This window comes from Rhipicephalus microplus, chromosome 10 (assembly GCF_043290135.1).
Source record: "Rhipicephalus microplus isolate Deutch F79 chromosome 10, USDA_Rmic, whole genome shotgun sequence".
In the NCBI taxonomy this organism is placed as follows: Eukaryota; Metazoa; Arthropoda; class Arachnida; order Ixodida; family Ixodidae; genus Rhipicephalus; species Rhipicephalus microplus.
This window is the reverse complement of record NC_134709.1, coordinates 94,085,626-94,101,595: the sequence shown is the minus strand read 5'-3', so window position 1 is coordinate 94,101,595 and position 15,970 is coordinate 94,085,626. Positions and strand designations below refer to the sequence as shown.

General features: G+C 43.4%; 2 long non-coding RNA genes across 2 annotated transcripts in view; one reads left to right on the top strand and one right to left on the bottom strand.

The window, feature by feature from the left end:
• Positions 1–15,970, top strand: part of LOC142774800 (uncharacterized) — a 109,722-nt gene that overhangs the window by 13,972 nt on the left and 79,780 nt on the right. The gene's annotated exons all lie outside the window — the stretch shown is intronic.
• On the bottom strand, positions 4,290–5,836 carry LOC142774801 (uncharacterized). Its single transcript, XR_012886565.1, has 4 exons — positions 5,275–5,836; positions 4,629–4,688; positions 4,460–4,564; positions 4,290–4,404 (listed from the first exon to the last, which is right to left on the bottom strand). It is a non-coding gene; the product is annotated as an uncharacterized LOC142774801 (long non-coding RNA).

Genomic DNA, 15,970 nt, shown 5'->3' with positions numbered 1-15,970 from the left:
GGCGTCTTTTCCTTTTTTTTTGGGCTTCTTCCTGACGTACGATGATCGCCTCCTTTTTCCTGTGCTTGTGGATGGCTGATCAAGCGCGTTGTCATCTGAGTCACTTGCCTCGACCGGAGCCAGCGCGGGCACAACTTCATTCTCACTGTCTGCAAGTTCACTCTCGATGTCGCTTTCTCGAGGATCATCTGGAAGCCTGAACAGAAGCTCAACCGCTTCTTCAACTGATAGCGACCTCCCTGGAATGAAAAGAGAATGCAATAGCGCGCTAAAATTCCGACGTAAGCGAGAAGAAAATTAGGCCTAGGAAATTTCGCCAGCTCTGAGTTGCGTCACTCATGTTGCACAACTTTCCGGGTTGCCAGTACGACAATAAAATCAGAAAACATAACACAGTGATTCTATATAGAAACCCACACGAGAAATAAAACTTTCACACTTACTTGTCATTGTGTATTTAGTGCACATCGACTCAAAATACCCGCGAAACTGAGCGCGGTAAACGAATTCGGAACGCTTCGAATGAAACGTTATATTGTGCTGCCCCCTAGAGCTTCGTAGGAAATAATGTTTAAAAACGTTAGGTTAGACACTCACCAGATGGCGACAGCAGTCTCAGCTAAACAGCGGCGGTGGTTTTGGTGTGGTGCGGTGTGGCGCGGCTTTTAAACTGCAGTCAAAAAGTGGGTTGTAAATGTCCCACTGTCCCATAAAGGGTTAAAGGCAAGGTAGAGTCTGAGAATATAAAAAGCACAATATGACAAAGGTAGACAACAAATGCATCTCGCCTTACAAATAAATTGTAACAAATATTGTAACAAATACAGAGAGAACACAGACAATGCACACATCGCTAGAGTTGGCAGAAGCCGAGAAGCTGGTGAAGTATGACACACCGGGCCAGTGGGTAAGTATCTATGGCAAAACACAGCGCACAATGCTGATGAAGAAGGAAGAAGTGACATATACACAGCAATGAAGTCTCGAATCACGCCTGGCGTTAGCCGAAATAATGCATAGAAAAAAAGAGCGCACAGAAACCACACGACAAAATATAGCAGAAAGGCAAAGGTGCAGTGTGCAGGCTGTGCTTAAGAACAGCTAGCCCAAAATGAAAAAAAGCAGACTTGATGCCTGCTTGTCCTCAGAAAGGTAGGGCTTTGCAGCTTGCTCACTACGTGAAAGACAAACTTTATGCTACAACACTGGCAGGTCTTGTGGCTCTTCTTATGCGTCGCCTTCATCAAAAACCTAAGATCCCAAGTGATTTGCGTCTGGGTGCTGCTGTGACGCTTGCGAGCTAAAATAGATTGTAGTCATCACTTATCCAGAATTGTGGACCTAAATTGGTGCTACGAGAGCGGTATTACAGGGTTAATAAATAGCAGAAGGAAACCACTTTGGCTCATTATTTTTCACAAAGGCTCTACATCGTTATCACTCACAAGCTATATAAAAATAAAATGGCAGCATCCGCAGCCCCATCAAACGCTACAAGTTTGGGTATTCTTTTGAAAATTTTGATGGGCGAGATGACGAGGTTGATGAGAAGCTAAAATACGAAAAGCGTGATAACGTCAACCGTGCCCACTTCATACTCTGTTCCTTACCCGCTCGAAGACATTTCAACAAGCGGTTTTGTTATCGATATATTATTGAGCTGGAGAGATAAAGCATAACACAGTGACCAAGCGACCCACAGTAAAGCGTACAGTTTGCCCGCATTTGCTGCAAAAATACAGACAGGATACCCAACATTCTTTTTAAGGTTATGCAAATCACTTCGAGCGAATACACAGTGTCCCTACTCCTCATAGCGGGTAACCAAAACAATGTATGCAACGAAGGAGTGGTTAGTCCAGTTGAACTGAATATAAGCATACAAGACCATAATGAAGTCTGCTGTAACGAAGTAATAACATAACAAAGCTATTGCAGGATTCGGCTCAACTCGAATACTTTAGTGTAAACCCGCCGCTAATTGCTAACCTTTGAACTTGTCAAGCTGTATACCTGAGATTGAAGACTGGAACCTAACCCTATCTAAGTTTCGGTTCACAAAACGCACATGCCAACATAAACGAACCCGGCAAAACATTTTCAGAAACTTCGCACGACACCCAGCAGAGCAGAAATGAAAATCGCCAACACTTGACAGATGGTGATACAAAACATCGCACAATTTCAGGTGATGTGCAGTGGCCTCAATCATGGCAAGAAAGTGAGATTCAAGTTGTTGTACGTATGCAAAAGCTGCTTCTGATGGCACAGTGAGATTCCCAAAAAGCTTGCTGGGGACGTGGTATGCTTTGAGCATTGTGAAATGCTGGTGGGTACCCTTAAGCGTCTCACTGTCGTCTTTCAGTAACTGTGGACCTGCAACCGTCACATGCATTCCGAAGGAAGTGCTTGATGAGAAAACCAGCTACATAATATGCAGCGGAGTCATCGATAATATGGGAATGAATGTTGGTCGCAAGTTCAGAGAGATCGTCTAGAGCGGGAAAGTCGTCAGGCTGTGGCTGTGCACGCTCCTCATTATCCACAAGAGACGCACTGGTGAGGGAGAATGGCGAGAGCTGCTCCTGGAGGAGGTGACATTCATCATCCTCGACATTTCCGTATTCTGACAGCTTGAAGAGTTTCCTTATGCAGATGTGCTTCAGGCCACAAATAAATTGTGCTACATTGGGGTTGGTGTTGCAACCCTGTTTTTGCCTAATGTGGCCAAATATGTTCTCCAGAGGATCCTGTTGAAGCCTGCGTGTTAACAGGTATTCAAAATTGTAATTTTTAGAGAGGTCGTCCCATAGTTGACAAATAGCCTGAATTGTAATTTGCCAACCTACGATGGTTTGTGGTTGACGTCTGCCAACAAACTGCCATGATGCAATCCAGGGAAGCTGGCCTCGGAGGAAGTCAATCAGCTCTGAATCATTTTTCATGATTGCATGCCGCAGCTTTTGCGAAGTTCTTTTTTTACTCGAGCTGTTCAAGGCATCGAAAATCCTGTCCATACGATCATAAAATTGAGCTGTAGTGATGGCCGAGGCAGGCAGCACCTTCGCATACACCATTGCCGTGATAGCAATCGAAACTGATGCACTGAGGACCTGAGTTGCTCTGCTGACCTTCATATTAGAAAAAGGTTTCTGATGAATGTGCCGTTCAGTCAACTTAGGAGCCAATCGCAACCGCAACTCATGTGAGGATTGGTAAAGGCTTACAATGTGCGACCAGTTAACGATGTCATCCCCAATGCTATGTGCTTGGACATTATTGCACGTTGTTTTAATTAAATGCGGAACATCAAAAATGTAATACACCCGCTCACCATTAACTTAAAAAAAAGGCTTTGCTACAGTCACTCTTAGTTGGTTAGCGAGACTTACATTTGAACTGCCCTGGTCACAAATGACTGCTTTCACTGCAATATTAATGCTCCTAAGCTCCAAAATGAGTGACACCAGCAAGTTATGCATAACAGATGATGGTGTTGATGTGTGCCCTATAGTAAAAGCAACCGATTGAACCCACTTTCTCGAAACACCAACAAGAAGAAAAACCAGTGCTCGATCAGCAATGGTTGAAGTGCGATGAGTGCCATCATCTGTAAAACCCTGGACAACGTCTCTTGCAGCATCATAGTACAAATTCTTTTTGAGTGCTATTTCGTCGAAATCTAAAGCGCACACTCGGTCCCGTTCATTCCAAGCTTGAGTATTTGTTGCAATGGAAGAAAGGATTCCTGGAATTATGCCTGGAGTTGTCTTTACATTAGCTAGTCACCTCCTTAATGAACGCCGGGAGGGCAAAGAAAAATGTGGAGCCAGAAATCGGTATGCTCGCGGACCTCGGAAGTTTAAGTGAAGAGCGAATTTCTTGAACGACACGGGAAACCGCATGCCGTTGCGTTTGGGCCTCAAGCGAACATGTGCAGAAAGAAGTTTAAAAACCTCCTCGGTGACGTGCGGTTGGATAACTCCAAGGGCCTTTGAAGTCGATGACGGTGCTTGGTGAGGCTGTCTCCGCACTCTTTACGAGCACTTTCCTCGCTCTTTCAGACCCAAGGTGCACAACTTTCTGTGGTGCAAAGTTTTCGATTCCGCTACCTAAAAACAAACCATTCACAATGTTGACAATGCACAAAAAAAAAAAAATGAAAATCACTGAGAGCCCACCCTTACATTTTGTAAGTGCACACGTAGTGTCCGTTTGAGGATAGTTTCCTCAGAATGTCCTAGATATAAAATAGCACATTAAAAACAGCTGCAATAAAAGCATAGTCACCATTTTCTCTAGGGCACTCAGGCGTGGAGCTGTTGGCGGAGACGTCTTCTGGAGGGTCTTGCGAAGCTTGTTCAGTGCCTCGGACAGTGCTGGCGGAACAGTCTTGCGAGCGGCCTGCAGATGTCTCTATATCAATCCCCTCTGGTGTTGAAGTGAACATACAACTTACCGGTCACACAAGTTTCTTTTGTGACAGCTGAACGACTGGTTAAGGTTTTCTCCGGCAAGACGAAGTCAGCAGAAATTCTTTCACCAGCTACAAGGGAGCTGCCACCTGCAGAGGTTTGGTCAACAGTCAATTTGGGTAAAAAAAAAAGAAATCGCGACACTGAACGCACCCTGCTCATCGGGGCACCTCAATGTGTGGGAGCCGCTTTTTGAAGCCTCTACCGCAGGTCCTGAACAAATGAAAGTACGACAATGTGTTAGTAAGAGGCTTAAAATAACACAAACTGAAGCTCATCCGCACCTTGCAGTGCAGCTTCTGCGGTCATGTCACAGTCACTATTTGAAGCGACGCTCAGAGAACCTGCATATATGTACAGTTGGTACAAGTTACAAAGCTTGTAGCATGGGGAAACTTAAACAGCTCTTTCAAATGCTCAATTGGTCGAACGTGGAAGAAAAGAGAAGGCACCAACTAGGAAACAAGTAATTTGTGATTTTTGGAATTATCAACAGTGCCAGCTTTCACTGATGAAAGGTATATGTACATGTGCACTCAGGCTTGAAGATAACGTGAAATAGCCCTTTAAAGTCTTTCAAAAAAGTTGCACAGGTCAAGAGCATCAAAAAACGACAGAAATGTCAAGCTGCTGTTAGGAAGGTAATAGCCCACAATTCACAAAATTCAAGACTTTCCAAGTGTTACTTCTATAGTGAGGTTTCTCCATCGGCTACAAAAATCTTCGCAGTTAACTGTCGCCACTGATTCAATACAAGTGGCTGCTATTGCACATATTTGAGTTTCAGTCAATCACTTACATGGTGCAGCTGGTTGCACACTGGGAACAGCCATTCTTGTAAGCCTTGTGTGCCCAGGGTCCATGAAACTTTGAGCAGTAAAATGGTCGCTACAAACGCTGTACGTTGCGTACAATAGGCTGGCCGGCTTACTCAGGAGATCATCGCGTCCAGTATACTGCATCCATGCTTTCATCCTGCATTGGCAATGAACTATCAGCTGAAAGGGAAAGTGCTTGAATAGTGATTTTTTATTGTTACCCTCACTGAGCAAGTACGAACAGTAAGCCTAAAGACATGCAAACCATACAAAAGCTTTAACACACCTGCCGTCCCGTGGTATGCGGAAGAAACTCGTCCCAGGCTTCTTGTGGGTTCTGCCATTGTTGAAGCACCACGATACACAGCAGTAGCTGCCGTAGCTTGGACCGCCGGACGGCATGGCATCAGCGCGGTCTGAAAATGTTAGTAAGTGGATGCTTCGCTGTCAAATTACGAAAAAGATATGTGCACGTCATAAGTGTACCAGCAAACCCCTTTGAATGATTAGGTAATCGATGCACAATACAAAACCAGTGATACATCTCCGACCCATAAAACTCTGACTTACAAAGATAGACGTCAAGACCAGTACAAAGATCTTCAGAAGTTTCCAGGCCGCTATCCCTTGTAATGCAATGGTATCGCGGCCTGGGAACTTTAGAACACCTTCGTGCGTACGCAGTATCAGCAGTACATTGGGAAGAAAAATCGTAGTTGAAATTTGTGCGGTAAAATTATATTGGAAAGGTCAAAAAAACTTGTGGGTAGCTTGCACTAGTGGCACAAGGCTAGCGAAGAAACGAAGATGATGGCCACTTGGCTAGTCCAGATTTGCCTCCGGCACACCAAGAATTATTCGTGTTCTGAGCCTTCGGGAAACGCGTCGTGAAGCATGCGAGGCCCAGCTAACGCTTCTCAATATTTTGCACCGAGCCTATGACCTAGCTGCCCAGCTATGCTCGCGCACAGACGCTCGCGTCCGGGGCAGACGCAGCACGCGTCGCCTCGGCTTGACACCGTGCCGCCTTTGCTATACTGCATACGTTGCACAATGTTCCCGTCTAGCCGCCGCATAGAGCCGCAAACTTTCTTTTTAGCGAACCTCCCCATCCTTACAAGCTTCAGAAAAAGGTTACAACTGCGTGAATCAGACGCCACGTAAGAAACAAACTTGCACACACGAAGCGCAACGTGTGTGTGTGCATCTTTCTATGTTTATTGCATGGTGTCTTATTCGCGCAGGTGTAACCGTTTTCCGAAAAAATGACCCAGCAAGCCCAACAACATGTCATTCAACAAGCTTCGCTTGAAAACGTGCCTCACCTGTTATCTCACGCACGAAAACGCCGACGCAGCCGATGTTGACGAAAGCGACGAAAGCTTCCCGCTGTCAGTCGTGCATGGGTGGATGGTGTTTATGACAGTACGGCTGAAGAAAAATAATCGCGCAAGGTGTGTTGAATAAATTGTTTTTATGTATAAAGAACATACCAGATTTGGGCGTATAATTATTATTTTGTAAAAACAATTTTGTTGCATTGATTATAACTGTTTTTTTTTTGCGCTTGCGTCCTCTGACGTTTGGTGAGAGCACTAGTTCGTTACGTAGTCGTAACGCACTTCCTGAGGCCAGGTTTCGCGGAGTGTCCACTCTTGTCTTTTTCTTTCTCTATGACAGATCAAAGCACTTTCGCAAATCTAGTAGGACAAGCAGCTCCCGCCAATTATAAAATCATTATTGCCAATGTGTGAGACAAACAAAAACTGGATTCTTCTAGTTTACTCACAGCACTGCATACAAACCCTAGACAATTCTGGAGTGTCGTTGTAGCCGATGGTCACACACTAAGTTACGCTTAATAATGACGATATTAAACTAATCAGATTTGACCGATGCATAACAGCCACAGACAATTCTTGACTGTTTTCACTGTCACTATCGGCTCTGAATTTCTTTTATTCCTACACCTGAAGACCAAATAAGTGTACATATTTCATCAAAACTTATAGACAAGTTAACTCTTTCGCTACGGCGGAAAAACGGCACTTATTTAGTGCTTTCACAAAAAATTTTATTACTCTTGACAAAAAAGGAACATGTAGCATTGTAATATATGAAATGGTAGCTTATTGATTCGGCCTTTTATACATATAAAACACTTTGGTATGAAACTTATAAAATTGGAAAATTTAATTGTTAAATAATAAAGAACATACAAAAAGTTATACAAGCACTTCACAAGTTAGTGAATGTAGAAAGCAAAAAAATTATTTTGAGAAATCTGAAATATACAAATTATTACTAGTTCTCTTAGCTATCATTCTAGATAAACACAAATTCAGTGCAGCATATCAACAATTTTTTTCGGCCCATCAACCTACTGGCCCCGACGACTGTGCCACTCGGCAAAACAGTCTCGTGAAGGCAGGAAGCAAAGGTAAATATTACAGGTCGAGCAGAATACGTTCGTTCTGTTTTGTGTTTTCGTTTTTTCGTAGCAAAGCTTGCAGTTTCTTCTCTTTTCCATTCTTTTCGGCTCGTGCCGAACAGGATCTAGAGGGGAGAAGGGGGGTGAGAAAGGGGCGTGTCCTTGAGAAACTTCATCGTATTGAAATATCTGGTGAATCAATTCTTCTCTGAACGCCAATTAGTCAAAGTTCCTGTTTCTGAATAGTTCTTCGACATTTGGAGTCTCTTTTTGGTGCTCCTGAAATAAAATAAAACTATTTACGCATGCAATGTCCACAGCATGAAAAAACAATGTTTTCCACCAACGTACACACTTTCTGAGTACGTTGTACGTGGCAATTATTTGGTCAGACTTGTCCACGCCGAGCATTCCGGTGTTATACTCATGAACAAGGAGGGGCTTCTTTATGGTATTCACAACCCACTGGCCCCCCTTTTCTCTCTCCTTTTAGCAGCAACATGTTTAATTGCTGTGTGCATCGTGCTCATCAGACACACAGAACGTCGATCCTTCCATTCCATGAAAAGGATGTTGCCTTCCCGAATCCAGCGAACGTCCCCACGCTGCGCTCTTCTTTCCCACGTAGCATCCTTCAATTTTTTTGGGAAGCCTCGACGATCTTTGCGAGTGGTCCCACAGGCAAGCGTCTTGTGCTCAAGGAGGTGTTCGAATAATTTTGCCGACGTATAAAAGTTATTCATAAAAATTTTATATCCCTGATGAAGATACTCTGTGCAAAGCCGAGTCACAACGTCAAACGCTAATCCATGGGGTCCAGGTACCTCGCGTTTTCCAGTGTACACAAAAAAATTTATTGTATAGCCGGTATTCGAATCCGCCAGCACCCACAGCTTATATCCAAATTTCGTCACTTTGTCCCGAATGTACTGCCTGATTCCTGACCTCGCTTTTGATTTTACCATGCGTTCATCCACGGCAAGGTTGCGCTGTGGTTGAAACAAATTTTGTGACTGCAGATTTATGTGTCGCAGGAGCCATGACACCCTCCAAGTTTTCCCATCAGATGCTGCAGCCGCAAGATCTTCCGGGTCCCCTATGCTCAGGAAAGCTAAAAGTGCAAATAATCGGTCCCGTCTCATAATATTTGGTGGGAGAAGGCTTGAAAATATCCCCGTCGTCCGCCAATACATGTGGAGCCGTGGTACATCAACAACCCCCATGTAGATGATAAGTTCGATAAACCTCAGCATCTCCAGTGGCATTACCTCTTCCCAGGAGCCGTCCCAGCGAGCGTAGGTTTGCCGGTCCAAAATATGCATCCAGGCGTACTTGTTAGTGTTGTCACATAACGACTGGAGCACTTCCGTTGTGAAAAACAAAAGAAAAAAATCAAGCGCCCTTGAGAAGCGACGCACGTCACTCCGTAGCGCTGCTGCAAGATGGGCACCAGGCTGTCTTACGGGTGAAAACTTCATATGGCGTGCTGGATTTGGCAAAACATCCTTGCCGTACGTTGTTGAGACCCTAAGCAAGGAAAGGATACCATTATCGTCAAATATCAAGTGCGTTTTTCCTTCATAAGCAGTGCGAAGTCAAAAACGATACTTACTTGGTAGTACTTGTGGAAGTCTGAGGCGTCTGGTCTGAAGTGTCATCGTCGGAACTCGACTCTGAAACTTCAAAATCGTCACTCGAGTCGTCTGCACTACTCGGATCGAAAAAATCGTCGGTAGAAGCGGCGGAAGTGCTTGCAACAGCAATCGGCTGTCGCAGCGGGCGACGGGGAGTGGCGGCCATTCTCACGTAAAACAAAACTGGATTCCATTCAAACTACGCACGAGGGTGCGGCTCAGCGGGCGAAATGTAAACCAAGAAAGGTGAAAATGAAAGGTGGGTTGCCCAGGCTTAGGCTAGATGGCGCTACATGTCCGTAAAACGCGAGTTTTCATTCAATTTTTGCGGGACATTTGAAATCATAGTCCGATGGCCTATGGGTTCGTAGCGAAAGGGTTAAAGGGGTACTGACACCTTTTTCGGGAGGCAAGTTTACTCTGCAATACAAATCTCCTGTATACAGAGACTGCTCTGAGCAAGTGTCACACTCAGCAAATGCTGATAAAATATTTCATTTTCATGTGAAACTTGTTTTTCTCATGTCGAATCTACAAACATTGACACAATCTTGACGTCGAGCTATAGTACTAATCCTGGTGACTTTACGTAGCAGTGTGGCTAGTTGTGATGATGTCGAGCACCAAAACAAAACACAAAAGCTAGCTTTCACCTCACCTTCTCAATCACCTGCTCGCGCCTTCCAGTCACTATCATTCAGCGTACCTGTGAAGCCAGCTAGTGGACTCTAGAATAGGCTATGCGCACGCGAACGCAAGATATACGCTTATCAGAGGCCAAAGAAATCGTTTGATTTCGAATTGCTGCATACAGCCGACGATTGCATACAGCAGACGATTGAAGAAGCAATGTGTGGACAAGAATACATCACAAAAACTTATTCATGCATAAACCACCTGGTGGCGCTGCTCGTACTATGCCATGATGCCAGGGTACAGTAGAATCAAAACTAGATTTTAAAGGCCTGCTGTAATTAATTTTCTGGGGCGCACTCACGCTTACCGGTACATTTCCTATGCTCTTGGGGTGTTGGCATGTCATTTGACACATAAAACAATAGGCAAAAAATTTCGTGTCAGTACCCCTTTAAAAAAATAGCATCATCAGCTTTTCACCAATCCCTTCATTGTTTATAACCCTAATCATTAACAAAAGAAGGAGAGTTGAAGGGCTAGTTTTTTTTTTAACGGGTAGTATAGAGGAGATTTTTCATAGTAGTTCCAGTTAGGTGTGACAATGAAAATGGACAAAAAGGCAAGTTGCTGTCTATAGCAACCGAGCCTGCAACCTTCGAATAAGGCACCTGATGTAAATAAAGATCATTGTGTAAGCGCCCCTTCAATTTCGTTATTACCAAGCGAGCTTCAGTTTATCGCTCTAAAGCTATGATATTGATTAGCTGTACGTTTTTGATAATGTATGCTGTTGGCCTTCTTTGGTGTGTGTGCGCACAATGGGTCCTGTATATATTGAAGCCTTCGAGCTATGAATAAGTCAGTTGGAAGTGAGCGCTGTGTGTTTGATGCATCGTGTCAAGTTTTCGCGCTCGAATTAAATTTTCGGAATGCTCTACCAATTAGCCCAACAAGTTCTCTTAGGATGTTCTACCAATTGAGCTAAGGCAGTTGCCCGTCGGGCCATTCACTTTATCAGGTGTATCTCTGCATGTAAACCTGGGATTGCTTGTCAATGCTGCTCGTACCGCGATGGCGACGGCATGGTTTACAAGCACAGATACATCCAACAAAGAGGACCGAAAAGACGGTATTATGATTTGGTCGACCTAATTGACATTAGGTTGACATAATTTTGATAGAATCGCTATATGATGCGATGAATGATTTATAATTGTACGCTTGTCCAAATTTGAAGTAATGCTAGTCTCATTAATATGTACTTAAATTTCAATCCGAATCCTCCAGACATTCCATTTCGGCTTCATGTAGAAGCTTGTGGATCTCAAAAAGCACCTGTGAGCGCTTTCTCTTTGGTAATGCCTTGAGTTTGACAGCTACAAGGCTTCCAGCTATGTCGCACTCGTCGGGCTGCAGTGCTTCTTTTTTCTTTGCGATCGCTTGAATTGAGGTGGAGCAGCTGCCAAGAAGGTCTTTAATGCTCGCATCCACATCCTCACTGCGTGTTTTTCTCTTCCTGCAAAACAAATTTACACTTACCGCTAAGTGCCATCAAAATGTTTGCAAAAAGTGTGGAGGGTGTAATTACAGAGATGGTGTAAAATCTGTGGGTTTCCCGGTGGGCCTGCAGAAGAAACAGAAACAAAGCACAGATTAGAAAAGCTGTCGTGAAGTTCATATGCAAGTCTTGGCAGCTTAGTTTCACATGTTGGCACAGAGAGTGATGCTAAGGAAAGGGAAAGAAACTGATTATTGCCAAGTGAGTGATTATGCCTGTAGAGTATAAGTGTACTAGCAACACAACATTAACAAAAACAGACAATTAAGTTGAATTGCGTGATGCAACCGTACATTGACAGCAATACTACAAGCATGTGATTGCCAACCTGCAATAGGCAGTGCAAGCAGAGCATAGATGACACCTGTCCTACGCAAAAAATTGGAGGCTGCTCATGCAGGATGACTAAAAAGATATGTCCAAGCTGCTATTCATTTGTACAATCAAAAAAATAATTAAAATGTGTGCTGCCAGTGTATTGTCATCATTTTTCTTGTATGTTATCTATCTCTTCTGACATCACAAATTTGTACTTGCTCAAGCATGATACCTCTAGCTTGAACAAAGCCTAGCAGATTTAATATTCAAAGTCCACATAGGCATTCTTACATTGAAGGCGTGGTTGGTGGCACAGCCGAGCAGTTGTTTATTGTCGTAGCCTGCGAAGGCCTGTAAGAACCGTAATAATGATACGTCAGTGACATCTCGCATACTGCATGAAGTCAAACATGAACTAGTACAACATGAAATTGTAATTATTAGAAAAAAGAAACAAACATTGCTAAATTTGCAGTGTATAAAAGAAACAAGAAACAGACACTTATCTAACCCATGTGATTAGATATTCAAGAAAATCAACATACCACGACTCATACAGTGACATATTCGAGCATCATTTTCATGAATTAAGAAAAAGTAGATGTATCACTTGCATTTATATGTTACAAAAAAACATGATACGTCACTCAGCCTAGTCACGCTACACTGTGGATTGGAACATTCGCTTAGCTGCATGTAGGCTGATGCTCTTATGTGCACCACAATTACTGTCCAAGATTACAGTGTGTTGTTATTATTTCTTCCCACTCTATTCTGAGCTCCTTACAAGGTAAAAGGAGTTAACACTGTAAATAGTCGCTGTGTTTGCGCCTACTAGTGGAACACGTCAGTTATAGGGTATGCGGCAAAGGTGTATGGATATGCAGGCAACTGCACAGCACAAACCCGAATTTCATTATTGCATTCACTTTTTACTGCTTCCAGCATGCATTTTGCATACAGCTCCCCGTTACCACAGAATGAGAGATTCCGATAAACGTGGCATATTGTTTTTCATGTTACCATTCCACGATTAGACACTGACTGGTAGGCTTTCAGTTGCACTAAAGAAAACAGGTATCAAACGAATTCCTTGGCGGTCCCTATAAAGAAGTTCTAAGGCATTTATTTGACATAAAAGAACATGCTTATAAACTAGTCAATGCTCCTCTCAGCATGTGGACCAAATATAGCACTGAAAACAGCAAGGATTCATAAATATGAGCAAAAGACAGCCACGATTTGCTTGCTGTGCCGTTAGCAAACTATGTTAGAGATACAACTGGCGCAGGCAGATTTTATGAGAGCGAAAAAAAGTCATTGAAACTGAATGCTTGTTTTGATTGAATATATAAAAACAGATAAAACTTTGGAAATGTGGCTTACCCTTCAGGGCATTCTTCTTCAAGGCATATCTCTCTAACAAAAAAGAAGTAAAAGAATCAGTATGTACCACTAGTGAAAAAACATCTGTGCGTGTTGCTTGTTATTTTTTGGCATACAGTGTGGGAGTATGCAGATACTGTTTTTACAAATAAATATTCCAGATTTCTTCACGTCATTCTTTGAAATTTATGAAATGTCCCAGTGACGTCCTAATATCGCAGCCTACTCAAGAAGACAGCCAGCACTACGTAGTTGTTCACATTCACCTGCTGAACAATTACCGTTCCTTAAAACTTCAGACAAGTTCAATAAAAGCTATCCTGTGTTTAGGTTAGCAGCACAAAGACTGTACTTGTGAGCTGTGTCAACAGCACTCAGGTTAGAAGACAGAGAAAGCAGTTCTATTTCAATGTGCTTGGGTCAGTAGAAAACTGCTTTTGAACACTGAAAAATATAAAAAAGCAACTCACGGAGAAGCATAACTGCAGGATTCTTCACACTCATTGGCACTGGCATAGCTGCATGTTCAGAGCCAAAAGTTAACATATTTATGGCAACATAAGCCTGGAGACAAAACTTAGCCCACCAAGGAAACAACTTGAGGCACTTACATTCCGTTTAAAATGCCTTGTGCAGTTTGTGGAGAGTCTTGACTGCTGCAAAGTAGAGAATGAAGTGTTGCAATGTTGCTTGGCCTGCTGCTGCTAGAGTAGTATGTAAGCTTACACCCACGCACACAACCCACAATGTCTCTTGCAGACACATAAATGTAAAGACTGTCTTATTATGCAAGAATAGGATATGTATTCATGATAGCAAGAAAGAGTGGATGAAGTTTATATTTACCAATCTTCAGATGTCTGTGGCATGTTAGTTACAGGCCTGAAAATGAGCATTTGCTGCATCAGAATTGGCATGCATGATGAATTATAACATTTTTTGTTTAATATAATTTCTTTTCATTTATTAAATACGATCATAACACGAGTAATATAAACAATGTAGTTGGTACATGGGCGACACAGGCCAGTTCTTCAAAGATGACATTTGCAATACTGTCCTGACATATTTTGGAGTGAAGTAAGCTGTCTACTTGTTGGCAGTAAAGCAGATGTGATTCATTTGTATCCCTGTAGCGCTCCACACAGGGACAGAAAAACACTTGGGATCCTGTCCTGAACAGCCAGCTGGTGATTCATTTGTATCCCTGTAGAGCTCCACACAGGGACAGAAAAACACTTGGGATCCTGTCCTGAACAGCCAGCTGTTACTTCAAAGCAAGCAATCACTATAGCATCTGAGAGGTGGGGGGGCGCACCCTCCATCATGTACCTAATATGTGTGCTCGCAACACTCACTCACAATGATGAAATGAGATGTGCTGTGTCTCGCGACAGCTGGCGTGCCCTCGCCGTCATTGTAGGCCTCACCGCATGACCCTACAGTATAAACCGGTCTGTAGCACAAATTCATTGCAAAAAGTAGAATCGATAAATCAACCTACAACACTTAATTTACGTAGAAGCACTTTTCATGGCCTGCGGTGTTTAAAACAGAACTCACACGATTGGTGAAAAAAAAAAAAAAAACGCTCGTCTATGAGTCGTAAATACTTTTTTAGCACCACTTCTCGTGTCATTTCTCGTTCGTGTCTTTGTCCTAACGCTGCCCCATTCAATTCATTATCAACTAGCCCACCTTTCCTTATTCTGTAAATAGTTTTCTTTGAGCGACAGCTCGGAAACGTACACGCCGACCCGGAGGGTCAATCAGTATTCAGGAGTCTCGCAGCGAAATCAAGGTAGTCGGCAGGCATGAAACAGGTATCCTGCGTGCGCTGCAATATGAAACGGCACGTCATTGATCACTTACTTTTCCGCATAGTGAGGTGTCTACCTCAGCATGCTGTCAATAATTGGGAACAGGGGCCACTTAATTTTGCCATTATTGCCTGGCGCACTGCTCCGAGTGTTTGCATCGACTCCCGACACGAGCTTCATCCACCTGTCTCTAATATTCTTAAACTTCAGCATGGCCTGTGTTCCTGCACAAGTGAGTGAATAAAATAAACAAATCATTCGCGCTCAACATGCAATGAGCCACGCAATCGCCACTTACCTGTCAGTCCAAACATAGATCCTATAAGATCCCATCTGTTCATTATGAAACGGCATGTCATTGATCACTTACTTTTCCGCATAGTGAGGTGTCTACCTCAGCATGCTGTCAATAATTGAGAACAGGGGCCACTTAATTTTGCCATTATTGCCTGGCGCACTGCTCTGAGTGTTCGCATCGACTCCCGACACGAGCTTCATCCACCTGTCTCTAATATTCTTAAACTTCAGCATGGCCTGTGTTCCTGCACAAGTGAGTGAATAAAATACACAAATCATTCGCGCTCAACATGCAATGAGCCACGCAATCGCCACTTACCTGTCAGTCCAAACATAGATCCTATAAGACCCCATCTGTTCATTTTTGCTTCCTTATCTTTTCTTTGTAATCAGGCATCGTTTTGTCATATAAGAATGGGTAGAGTCTAATCTCCTCTAAAAAGCGTTCGGTGTCCGTGGTGCGTGCTTCAAAAAACGACGGCGTGAGAAAAATTACAGCCGAAAAAAAAAAACAAAGCAAGCTCCGTGCGTTGCTATGGCGACTACCACGCACGTCGCTGATTGGCGCTTTGCTTGGGTGGCAGCCCAAGCAAAGCG